General features: G+C 39.4%; 1 protein-coding gene across 15 annotated transcripts in view; it reads right to left on the bottom strand.

The window, feature by feature from the left end:
* FAT1 (FAT atypical cadherin 1) overlaps positions 1–13,045 on the bottom strand; it is a 131,578-nt gene that overhangs the window by 52,183 nt on the left and 66,350 nt on the right. The window lies entirely within an intron of this gene.

The following is a 13,045-nucleotide window of genomic DNA, read 5'->3' as shown; positions in this document are numbered from 1 at the left end:
GTTGGAACCTAGTAAACCATTAACATTGATTAAATATATTCATGTACTTCACCAAAGATACAAACAAAATTCCTCCAACCACAAAAACATCCTCTAGAACCTGTGCTGATAACAGACAGGTGCCCAGTGAGTGGATCTGCCTTATGTGGCAAGACAATTGCCAGGGCTGATCTTTCTCCTGCCCAGCTTTCTCTTGTTTTCCCACAGGGAAAAACGTCAAATAATTCATATTTAAGAATAGACTTTATCACTGTCAGTGATTTTCTCCTATTATCCTAAGTAATTTCACAAAACTACCAATTAAAGGCTATTCAAACTGTTTCTCTAAACTTGTAAATGAAAGGTTTGTGTTTTCATTTAATTGGAAGTACTTTTTTTTCTTAAACAGTCACTAAGCATCTAAATCAACATTATCTTCCCACAATTCAATGATGCAACGCTCTCTTTTTAATAAGAACAACGAAAGACTATACCGTAACTGGATCCGGCGGTTTTTCCCAAACCATACTTATAGATTAAAAGAGGTTTAAGGAAAATGCTTCAGAATGCTTAATGGTGTGAAAATGTTGCTTAACGTGGCACAAACTTGATTTTCATTAGTGAAAAAACCTTTTAAAGTTAATCCTTTTTTTTTTTTCCCAATCAAAAGTTTACCACCCCCTTCTGACTGCGGTCTTAAGTACGTCAAGCACAGTCATGCATCACTTAACGACAGGGATACGTTCTGAGAAATGTGTCGCTGGGCGATTTCGTCATTGTGTAACCATCATAGGGTGCACTTACACAACACCAGATGGTAAAACTGTCTACACACCTGGGCTATATGGTACTAATCTCATAGGACCATCACCTATACGTGGTCCGACACTGACTGAAACATCATTATGTGGCGCATGACTGTATGACAGGAAATCACGGTAACTGGTCCCAACTAATTGTCCTAATGTGTCCATCAAAAAGTTCCCCTCAGGCTAGCCCCAGTGGCCCAATGGTTATGGTCACGGTGCTCTGCTTTGGTGGCCTGGGTTCCTGGGCATGGACCTATGCCGCTCTGTTAGTGGCCATGCTGTGCTGGCAGCCCACATACTCAAAATAGAGGAAGACTGGCATGGATATTAGCTCAGGGCAAATCTTCCTCAGGGGAAAAAAAAAGTTGTCATCAATAGTAACATCATCACATGGGGCAACAGTTTGGAATATTCATAGAAAATTAGAATTCAGCTCCTATAGAGCATAATGATTCATTGCATAGAGATACCCATTAAAATTCTGTTAGCAAATAAATAAATATCCATTAGCAAATAAAATTCCGCACTTTACATTTTACTTACAGCATACCAGACTGCTAATAAGGATGGACCCACATCCATACTACCAATTCAATTTAAAGCCAAAAAGCAAATCTGACATCATTTCCTAGGTCTGGAATTACTTTCATGTTCTACGAACTTCAAATGAATTCTCCTCTGTTAACTCAAATGGAACACTAATTCCATTCAAATGCAGTGAATTCTGATGCTCCTCTCTTATCCATTTTAGCCTAGCTATTCCTACCCACTCCTTCACTTCTTGGCTTAAACATCATTCTGAGGCCTCCCCTGACAGGCCTCGCCTGGGCTCCCACGGCTGGGTTCTCTTCTCCACGCTTTCATATTTCCTCTCTCATAACACACCACCCCACAGCATTACAGTCACTCATTTAAAAGTCGTCTTCTGCACACTGAAAACCCATGAAGACAGAGACTTTGCCTTCCTTGTATGTTTTGGCCACACTGCTCTCGATTACCCTCGAAAAATACTTGAATGTGTGACCACACAAATTTCTTAAAAGTATAAAAGATCAGACTTTAAAATATGTATTAGAGTAATAGAGATACATAAGCTACACTAAACTTGGAAATAATGGTACACATTTATAGCTTACATATGAGCCAACAGAAAACCATTTAATGTGTATTTCCTGACAAGATGTGTCAGGTACCACCACAGGTGGTCTAGTTGATGGTGGCATGAACAGATGTTGAGAGGCACAGAGCTGAAGAGCAGAGAAGTAGTCAGAGGCAGACAGACAGATTTGGGGTACACCCCAAGTATTGAAAAGAGCATGAATAAAGAGAAGGGTGGGCCTACTAAAAAATAAAAGAAGATGGTGGGCCAATGTTATTAAAGTAGGGGACATCAATGTTTAGAAAGCCATGAAGAAGCCCAAAGCAACAGGCTGGAAGCAAACCACGTGTCCCAGAAGCCAGGGCAGAGAATTCTTTAAGAAGTCCTTTGTCCAAGGACTTCAGAGAAGCTTGGAGGGGAAGATAAAGTGAGAGCCAGGGAGGAAGGAAGTAGACTCAGAAAGGTATTTCTTCTAGGAAGAGGAGACTGTTCAGCACCCTAACATAGAGGGCATGTAACGAGTAACTGTCAACAAGGGAAGACAGACAAGATCTAGACCAGAGCTAGCCAATACAGGAGCCACTAGCCTCATGTGGCTACTGCAATTTAAATGACACATAAGAACTTTCAGACTGACAAAAAGACCCTTCTTTCTAGGTTCACAACACTCCTACCAAAAGCAATCCTATGAGAAGCGTCACCGTGCTTTCTTTGCCCTAAAGCCATCACCAGGGAGAAGATGTGCATGTACATACGACGGGGGTGGCATGAGATGGTGCACCCCTGAGAGAAGGAGCAGAATAGTCCTTTTTGTGGAATTTTCATACAAAATGAACCCTGAAGAGAAAACAGAATTTCCTAATACTGTGAAGCAGGAAAATACTGGGAAACCTGTGGACAGTCTTTGGAGGTAGAGTTTACGTTACAGCCATCAAATGCACCGCGAGCTTATCATAATGGAAACGCTATCGAAACAGCCCACTCTCTAGCCACACCAAGCTAGTTGGAGAAATCATCGTGCATTTCACACCCACTTTCACCTCTGTAATTTTGCACACCTCAATCCTGCTAATCCTTCCCCCTTGCCTCCTTGATAAACATCTATTTCAAAATGAATCCAAAGTGTACCTTTTCTATACACCCAGTGCACGTTATTAACCTTGTAGGTATTAAATATCCTAATTAGTGTATCCATTTCTTTCATCCGAAACATTTGTGCTCATCTTTAATGTTTATTAGTAAATCCCAGAAAGATATACACTTAATAGAAACAGTATATTATTTCAGAATTGGAGAGAAACCTTCAAGATTATCAAGCTCAGCTGCCTGAGCCAAAGAGAAGTTAAATCGTTCCAAGGTCACCAGTAAGTCATATCAAAGGCAGGATTAGAATTTAGTTTTCCTCAGGCCCAGATGAGAGGTGTTTGGGGTTTTTTTCCTCCCCATCACGCCACACTGCACACTTCACTGCATGATGCTATTTCAACTCTCCATAAACTCTAAACTGTCACTTACATAAAGTGTAAGGAAACCAGCTAGAGTTAATCATTATTCATTTAATAGGTCCAAAAAAGCAAGCTAGAAAATAAAACAGAGTGGGTAAAAGCAGTGAAATGTGTGTGCAAGTGCTGCCTTTTGGAATTTTGTGTTTTATCTGTCTTTTCTGCAGAGCACAGTTAAATTAAAAATAGAAAGGAAAAGACAAGAACTTTGTCATGGAAAAACATCCCATTCTGTAGAGCAATACGTTTACAAATGGAGGTGGGCTGAGACCGCAGACACTATCTTCTCACCAGTCAGCAGTTACACACTCACCCCATAAATGTACGTAAAGCTAAGTAACCAAACTTTCCGTGTTTGACGAATACCATTAGAAAAACTATCCACGGCCTCTCAATGCCACTTTAGACATTTAAAGAAGTCATTTAAGAAAACAGAGAAAGTTAGATGAACTACAATGCCTCAATATAAAATTTTACTCTTTGACATTTCTTATAAATCAACACCAAAACCATCTCCAAACTTCTCAAAGTTCAAGAGGTCAAATAGACTTCGCAAAGTAGGGAGCACATAAAGGTGAAAATGAAAGGATTAGTAAGCGAAGATATGATGTGACATAGTTCCCCCAGGTGGGCTGTAGTTATGTATTCATTCAACTATTTTGTGCTGTCTGCTCAGAATGCAAAGAGGATTAAGATAGAGTCTTGTTTTCACGAAACAAGGAAGAAGGCTAGAAGATGACTATCTCCCCAAAACGATAAGACGTTAGACTAGAGTTTGCAGTAGACATAGAAAACAGGAAGAAAGCAAGGGCTTCTGCTGAGGGCTCTGTACTCCAAGTAAGTCTGACCTTGGATGACACGTAGTCTAGTAATCTCTGTCGTCCCAGCATACAACCAACCAACCACCCAAAACAAGAGCAAGCCCATCCAGGACCAGCCAGCCTCAAGCCAACCAGCCAAGTGACCACATTACTTGAGAGATCAGCCAAGCAGGGACAAGACTAGAACTGCCCAGCAGAATCTCAAACTAAATTACGTTGGTTGTTTCAAGCCACTGAGTTTTGGAATGGTGTGTTACAAAGCAAAAGTTAACTTGCATTTCAAATGACCTCACCTCTCATTGTTACTTGGCTTACTAAATGCCAAGTTATTGTGCTATGAGCTTTAAATATATTATCTCATTTAATCCATACGTATGCGACAATATCTATTCCATAATAAATAAATGAGTATTTTCACAGACTCAGAGAGATTAAGCTGCTTACGCAATACCGTTTAGCAAGGTGGTGAGTTGGGAGTTCAGTAACTCAGAGCATGAGAGTCTGAAGCCCACATTAAGAATGAGAGAAGCCCAGGAGGGACTGAAGACTTTGGTTCTGCAAAAATGGTTCAGAACATCAGCACTGTAGACACAACTAGACGGCAGCTAGAGAATGAAAAAAAAAGATTTCTCAGTAGGATTAAGGTCCGACTGCAATGAGAGAGCAAGTGCTCGTGACCTGTAGTAGGAGTTTTCTAAGAACCAAAACTGTAAAACGAAAGGTTCTGGATCCAGAGGAAAAATACTGCTGTGGCCATGTGTTCACCCTGCTTGGCAGGAAATTTACTTTGAACCCTTGTCCAGTCATTCTACTTAAGAATAAACAGAGGAAGATGGAAAGATCAAGAAAGAAAAAAAAAAAACTCTGCTCATCTGATTTACATTTCCCATTACTCTATTTTCCTCCAATCCCTACAACTATGTTGGCTTTTTTATCCTTTGGTTATTTTACAATAATGCAGGAACCACAGCAACATATGTTCTAGAAAAGCACCACCCAATAAAACTTTCTGTGACGATGGAAATGTTCAACAACTGTGCTGTCCAACATGGCAGCCCCCAGCCTGTGTGGCCACCAAGCACTGGAAACGTGGCTGGTGTAAGTGAAGAACTGAATTTTTAAATTGATTTAAATTTGAACAGGCACAAACCGTCTCTGACCCTTTAGTCTCTGATTTCGAATTATACATGTCAAAACCAAGAACTTGAACATCTACAATATTCAAAACCGTTTTCTGTAGTTAAACTGTGAAGCAGTAATTCAACAGTGAATCTATTTGTTATCAAAATCCAAATTCTGTAAACATCCCTCTTAAACCAAAATAGTGAAAAAAGCAACTTTCCAAGATTTTAAATGTGCTGACACTGCTCCATAATGCTCCCTCGCTGTTACTGGTCTCCATCTCTCTGGGTTCAGCTGGTGATGAAGAAACCAGGTTGGTTGGTGTTAGTTTACAACTTCATCCAAACACCTAAAAATCTGGAGTCTCCGTGTTTAACAATGACTTTTCAAAAATCATTATTCTACCCATTTATATTTTTTGCTTCTGATGCTATCTTGGCTAAGGACTACAAATTAATAAATGAAATGGCTGTTCACAAGCAGCCATGATGTTGTCATGAGGTTTACTAGCTCAAAGTCACCCACTTTTCCGTCTGCATTGTTACTCAATTTATTTTTCAGAATGTCTTCCCTAAATCTGTCACTCTGAGACACACACAGAAGCCCAAGACAAGGCCCTCGTCCTCAGGGGCATACTAGTTATTTAAGGAAACCGCCCTTATACTAAAAAGCAGAGACGAGTATTAAACCACTCTCTCCTACTTCCTTTTAGGCAACGCTAATTGTGTGCTTCCCAGGACCCGGCTCTGGGCCAAGCATTTTAGACATGTCATTCTCAATGAGTAAGCCAGCAACCCTATACGGGAGCTACTGGGACACCATCTTCAGTTTAAAGATATCTGAGGCCAGTAAATGGCATCCTGAGATCTGACCCCAAGTCTGCCAGATCCCAGAGCCCAAGCTCTTAACTCACATACATGACTATCAATATACAGATAATTACATATTTAATATGTATAATGATTACACAACAGAACTATTCAGTGAATACATATAAGCCTCTCCCATTACGTGCCCTGAAAGGCTCTCTCCATCCAGCCTGGCTCCTTGGGCGGGAGTCCTCAGGACCCTCTGTCTTTTTCACAATGGTGCATCAATAACAGCACTGTTTTAACTAACCCTTGACTGTAGGCATGCACGTTAGGTATATTATTTCCCACCGCTTTCCCCAGTCATTTTTCTGAAAGACTTTAACATACTCTACTCTTCCCTATGTTAAGAACTTTGTGCCATATTTGGTGGTACAGGAGTATCTGTAAGTCTCGGGCGTCTTCCTCGTGGGTGTGGTAATTTTTCACTAGCTGTTACTACCGTGATCTGGAAATGTGATTTCTACCTTTGACTTGCAACCACTACTTTAGCCAGGATTGCTCCCAGGACGTTCGGTGTGCTTCAAGAATGAGCAAATTAAGGACAATTACAATAAAACAACAGTGAGTAGACTGTAAAATTTAACATTACTCAAGCAACTTTCAGACAAGTACCACGAAAACACACAGAGGTGTGTGCATATATGTAAAATATGCGTGCACCTTCATGAAAGGTCAAACCCAAATTACTACCTGTAGTCACTCCTGGGGAATGGAACAAGTGGGCCAAAGGAAGTGGAGAAGAGAGGAGAGGGATTTTCACAGTTCACTTTACACACTTCTTTACTGTGGTCATCTTTTATTTTTAATGAGTATATAATTTAAAGAAATTGAAACATTAAAATATTTTAAAGGTCACCGTGAAAGCATATAGAAATGTTTATTGGTTGAAACTAAGGTTGAGAAGTCTCAAACAAATGATTCTCTAAAAACTCTGAACTATCTGGCCATATATACAAAAAACAAAAAATTAAAACTGCTTAGAAATAGTACAGCGGCATATGTTTTATAATTGCTTCTAATATGTTTTTGAAACAAAATTTTAATGAAACGTAACATACATTCTAAAACGTCCTCTTACTGTAAAAACTACGTTTGCTAGAGTCAGAGAGCCTTTTAAAATCTTTTAGCCCAAAAACTGCGCTTTGAAAACAAGGAAATGAGGCTCAGGAATGTTAAATTAATTCCTGAAGGGCAGTTAGCCGCAGAGTTGGAACCAGAGTCGAGTTCTCACCAAAGAAAATGTTCAGAAGTCTCCCTGTTGCTCCAGCCTTTTTCAACCAGGTGGGCATCAGAAGCAAGAGAAATGCCAGGCTAAACCCACTACTCCCCATCCCCACACGGAGGCACCAAATCAGAATCTCCACTCATGAACACACACCTTGTACAATTTCATAGAGTTTTCCAGGTAGTTTGGTGATCCACCCCATGCTAACCTCTTGGGCCAAGAGCTTTAAAAAGTAGAAAAAAAATCCATGCTCTCTTATTCTAATAGTTTCCTAAAAACAGAATTGTTTTTAGTCACTGTAACTATCACTCCTGGCCATATTCTGGAACAAAGTGTATTATTCATTTCTCAAAAACAGCATTTGAGAAAGAGAGAAATATAACAGGACTACATTTTTCCGAGAGATAAACAGTACTTAGGAACCATAATTAACATTGCAGAAATTACTTCAAAGAAACAGCCAGGAGAGCCTACGTGAAGATTCCAACTGCTCTTAAGTTACTTATTAAGCCTAAAACATCTCCCGGGATCTTTCAGGCAAATCTGCAACTACTGACGCAAATCATTAAATTCTGTTAGAATATAAGTTAACAATGAAATATATGTCTTTCCAACATAAAAGAAAACAACAATCTAAATGGTTGTATCAATTTCCGTTTAACAGCGTATTTCCTTCTTTTTGGAAACGCCTTTTGTAGTACGCGTTCAATGGTGGTCCCCCCCGCAGAAGATATGTCCAACCTGAAACCTGTGACTGTGACCTTATTTGGAAAAACAGCCTCGAAAGATGTAATTAAAGTATCTCAAGATGAGATCACCCTGAATTTACAGTAGGTCCTAAATTCAATCACTGTCCTTTTAAGGGAAAAGCGGAGAGAGATCAGAAATACACAGACATAGAAGAAGGACCCTGTGAAGATGCAGGCAGAGACAGAAGAGATGCTGCCCTAAGTCAAGAAATGCCAGGAGCCACCAGAAGCTGAAGATGCTAGGAAGGATTCTCTCCCTTAGAAACTGCAGAGGGAGGGCGGCCCTGCCAACGCCTTGATTTTGGACCTTGGGCCTCTAGAACTGTGAGAGAGTACGTTTCTGTTGTTTGAAGCCACCCAGTTTGTGATAACTTGTTACGGCATCCTTCCAAATTTAATACACCTTTTTATTCAGCTAGCAAACAAAAGTACTCAAAGAATACCAAGAAAGAAGAATGAGGTAAGAACTGCAAACAATTCCACCACCCAAAGATAAACACCCATATGATTTTCTATATTTTGCTATAGTCTTCATTTGAAACGCTTTATGACTTTATAGGCTGTCATTTTATACACAAGACAATGAAAAGGCTGAGGACTGAAAAAAAAAGTCTCAGGCTCAAAGACGATTTGGGGGAGGAAAGGGCCAAATGCTCTATATAATCCAAGTTAACTGCATGCTTTCCTTCAAAAGGACATGGGTTAAGTCTTATTAGTTATATCTTTGAATGTATTATCATTTCTCATATTCTTTCCTCTCCATAATAGAAGAATGAAATTAGAACTGCCTAAATATGTTTCATTAACTCTATTAGCAATCACTATAAAGCTAGCTTAATGCCTGTAAGACACAAAGTCTCAATTAGAAAGTTGTTTCAACTCAGGACCAAGAGAGAAAAGACACCTTTATTCTGAATAAACCGAAACAATTTCTCTCTGTTCTTTTAAGAGTTTATTTAACAAGCAATACATGGGCCTCAGTGTACAATGAGATTAGTCCAAAAAATTGCTTTCAAAAGTAATTTTACCCAATAAAATATTCTCTTTAGTCAGAAAAATGTACCTGCTCACTCTACATTTGCCAAAACTATCCTTTCTGTTTTAGCCATAACGAATTCTCATTCCCCTTAGAGACAGGTTAAGAAAAACCAGCAAAATGTCTACTATCAGGAAAAATTAACATAAACTATACAAAATAAATATAGGAGATTTGAGAGGTTAGAAGTTAAACAAAAGTGTTTTAGAACTTTATGGGATATGTATTTTAAACCATCGGCTCCTGAATTTTTTTTTTTCATTTTCAGGTGCACTATTGAAAGACAGCCTGCTTTGAGCAAGTTAAACTATCAAAGAACTACAGAGACTAATCAAATGTATGAAAATAAAGGAAGCAACGTAATTAGTAATTATTCTAATTTTTTTTTCTTTTTTGCTGAGGAAGATTCACCCTGAGCTAGCATCTGTTGCAAATCTTCTTCTTTTTGCTTGAGGAAGATTTACCCTGAGCTAGCGTCTGGGCCAATCTTCCTCTACTTTGGATGTGGGTTGCTGCCACAGCATGGTTTGACAAGTCCTGTAGGTCTGTGCCTGGGAACTGAACCCATGAACCCGGGCCACTAAAGCAGAGCATTTGAACTTAACCACTACGCCATGGGGCTAGCCCCATATTCTAATTTCTTAAATGAAGCATTAAAGCAAGCATAGCACAGAGAGAGGCAGAAGCAAGAGACATCAGCTCAGAATCCTGCATGGCACATGGCTGTCACTCTATGGGGCATTTCCATGGGGCATTCTCATCTACAGATCTGTACCCAAAAAGCTTTAACAAAGTGAAAACATTCTCAGGACAAGGCAGTTACCGCAATTTACAAAGATCACAGCCGAGGTCCGGAGGACCACGCAGTGGGTGGATGGAGGCCATCACAGGTAGGAGGAGGACAGAAACTAGACCAAGGACAGCGTTTTCCTGTTCAAACTTCTTAAGACTCCTCTTCCAACAGGTGAAATGGAAATCATATGAATTTCGCTCATATTTAAAATCTTTATCAGTCAACTGAAAAATAAGTATTAAGCAGCAACTACACACGTATCATGCCCGGATCTATGGTACCTACAAACGAACATGGGAGGGTCCTGCCCCTCTAGGACCTGAGCCAGCACTGGATCCCCACCAAACACAGGCAAGACGAGCATCCACAGTAAAAAGGCAGAGCAGACATGGAAAGAAAGGCAGGGAGACTGGGCATCCTCAATTCCAGCCCTGTTCTTAAATGATAGGCCAAGAGTGAACGCTCAGTTTTTCCGATGGTTATCACTCAACATCCGTCCCCTTGGAGCCTTGGAGTATGAGCTCAGAGATGCTCTGTAGGGCTGCACCGTCTTTCTTTCGGTGGTGTGCTAAGACTGCATTTAACGAGAGCCCGTCTAGAGCTCTCTGGCAGCTGCGGCCATCTGAGCAGCTATTGTCTGTCCTTGCAGTCCTGGTGCCGGCAGGATTAGGCTTCGAGCCAAAAATGGCATTCTATTCATAGGCTGTCAAGGCTGGAAAGGCCCTCAGATCTCATTTAGTTCAAACTTCCAGAGTCCCATAGAAAATCCTAATAAAATGCATCAAATGATCAGTCTGAAGTCACACAGGCAGTGGCTGAGCAGGAATTTGCACCCTAAAATCTCCAGACTTCTCTTGTGGTTGTAATTCTAGCTCACTAGCTGTTTCTTGTTGAAAAGTGATAGCAATAAAACATAAGATAACGTAAGATCAAAAGCTAAACACAATTTATTGAGAATTGTCTTCCCTATTCCTATAAATGTCAGATATAGCAGACAGAGAGGAAAGAAACCCAACCTACTTAATCAGGTTAATATCACGTTGACGAAAAAGGGCTAATCTCAGATACTTAAATGCAAAATCTTAAAACACTGCTCCTTAAAATAACTTTACCAAATGATATTCAGCAACATATTAAAAAAACAGAATACCCTTTGATAGAGTTTACCCTAAGGATTCAAGGTTAACAGATTTTAGGAGGAAAAGCATATATCATCATCTCAACATGTGCAAAAAAGGCAGTGAATAAAATTTTACTCCTTTCAGACGTTAAGGATAACACACTTCACTATAAAATAAAAAATAAGCAGAACGAACAAGCAAGAAAAATCTATAATTCTTAAAACAACTGCATATATTTGGGAAAACTACAAATAGGTAAACTTATTATTATTATTTTCTAATGAATTCCTGCCATTGTAAGTGACTGGCCCTTCACTTCCTTCCTTTGTGGCTATCAAATGTTACCGGAAACCCTCGGAAGTTGTTTGCAGCTGGAGTTATTTCCTATTGCACTTTGTTCAGCCTCCATTCCAGCCACAATAAAATGCCATTTACTTTGATTGAGGGAAAAAAAAGCTGTAATGTGATCCTGGACTAGAAAAGGATGAGTACCCAGTCCACCTATTGGCTACTACAGCATTTTATGACTTTACCACGCTTTAGGAATTACAACACATAAACACTCTCTCCATATATGTATATATATGTATGCATACAATTTACATACAAATATCACCAAAGCTATCTGCAATCAAATAATATTTCCTATATTGAACATAAAGTAATTCTATATTAAATATGCTATCCTACCTGTAAACGAATGAATGAGAAACAGGCCAATGTATAAAGTTGTCCTCTACAAAGCATGAGAAGCTGTAACTTAGTAATTTGAGCATAAATATTTCAACTCCGCATAAGGGAATTAAGAAAACAAATGGAGGAAATGGTAAAGATTTAATAAGCGTACATATAACCAACTGAGACAGCTGGAATTTCAAGCTCTGAAATATTTTTAACAGGATATACCAGCACGAAGAAGTGTGAGAGTTCAAAACTTGGAAATATTTTATCTTCTAGTGAGAAACAGTAATTTCTCAGAGTAGAAGAGACCTGAATATTCTATCATCAACTTGCTAAATCTTCTCGGAGATTTTAACCTTGATAACTAATATTCTAGCCACCGATTCTTTAAAGAACAGTTTTAACAACCTAGAGAAGCAAAACACAGATCATCTTTTCTATGTATTCATCACTTAGGGCAATTTTTACTTTAGAAATATCAAATAGTCTACCCTCTCAGAAATAAATCAACAATTTGACTAGTCCAACTGGCAAATACATCAACTTTTTGGGGTCAGAAAACTACCATCAACCTGTTTTGGTATGGTTTGCTAGCTAAGAATGGCTTTTACCCTCTTAAATGGTTGAAAAAAATCAAAAGAAGAATATACTGTGACTCATGAAAAGAACATGAAATTCAAATTTCAATGTCCATAAATAAACTGTCACTGGGACACAGTCACGCCTGTTCATTTCCATACTCTCTACGGCGGCTTTCACTCTACGGGGACCGAGCTGAGCAGCTGTCACAGAGACTATATGGCCTGCAAAGCCCAAAATATTTACTACCTGGCCCTTTACAGAAAAAGTTTAATGATCCCTGCCGCGCACGGTTAATAAAACTAAGTTTAAACATCTAGTGTTATTTAGAAGCTTCATGCTTTTTGGTCTGAAGGTATCACAGAAATAAGATTAGCTAAAAATCAACCATTATATAATGCAGGAACTCTTAGTACAAAGAACAGAGAAGGTACAGAAAAACTGGCTCCCAAACCACGTTTACATCCCAAACCCAAAGGCAGAGACAGTGAACGTGGGACTATGCACCGAGAAGCAGCAGTTATGAAATTCGTGTCTTTCTGGCTCTGACCTCTGGGTGGCCTTAACCTCTCTGAAGTCATATAATAATTTGTAAAATGGAAAAAGCACAAATGGGGAAGACAGCAGACTCCCGGCATTTGCAGTCTCTACCCACCT

Source organism: Equus przewalskii, chromosome 28 (genome assembly GCF_037783145.1).
Source record: "Equus przewalskii isolate Varuska chromosome 28, EquPr2, whole genome shotgun sequence".
Taxonomy (NCBI): Eukaryota; Metazoa; Chordata; class Mammalia; order Perissodactyla; family Equidae; genus Equus; species Equus przewalskii.
The sequence above is the reverse complement of the archived record's forward strand: the minus strand, read 5'-3'. Positions and strand labels throughout refer to the sequence as shown.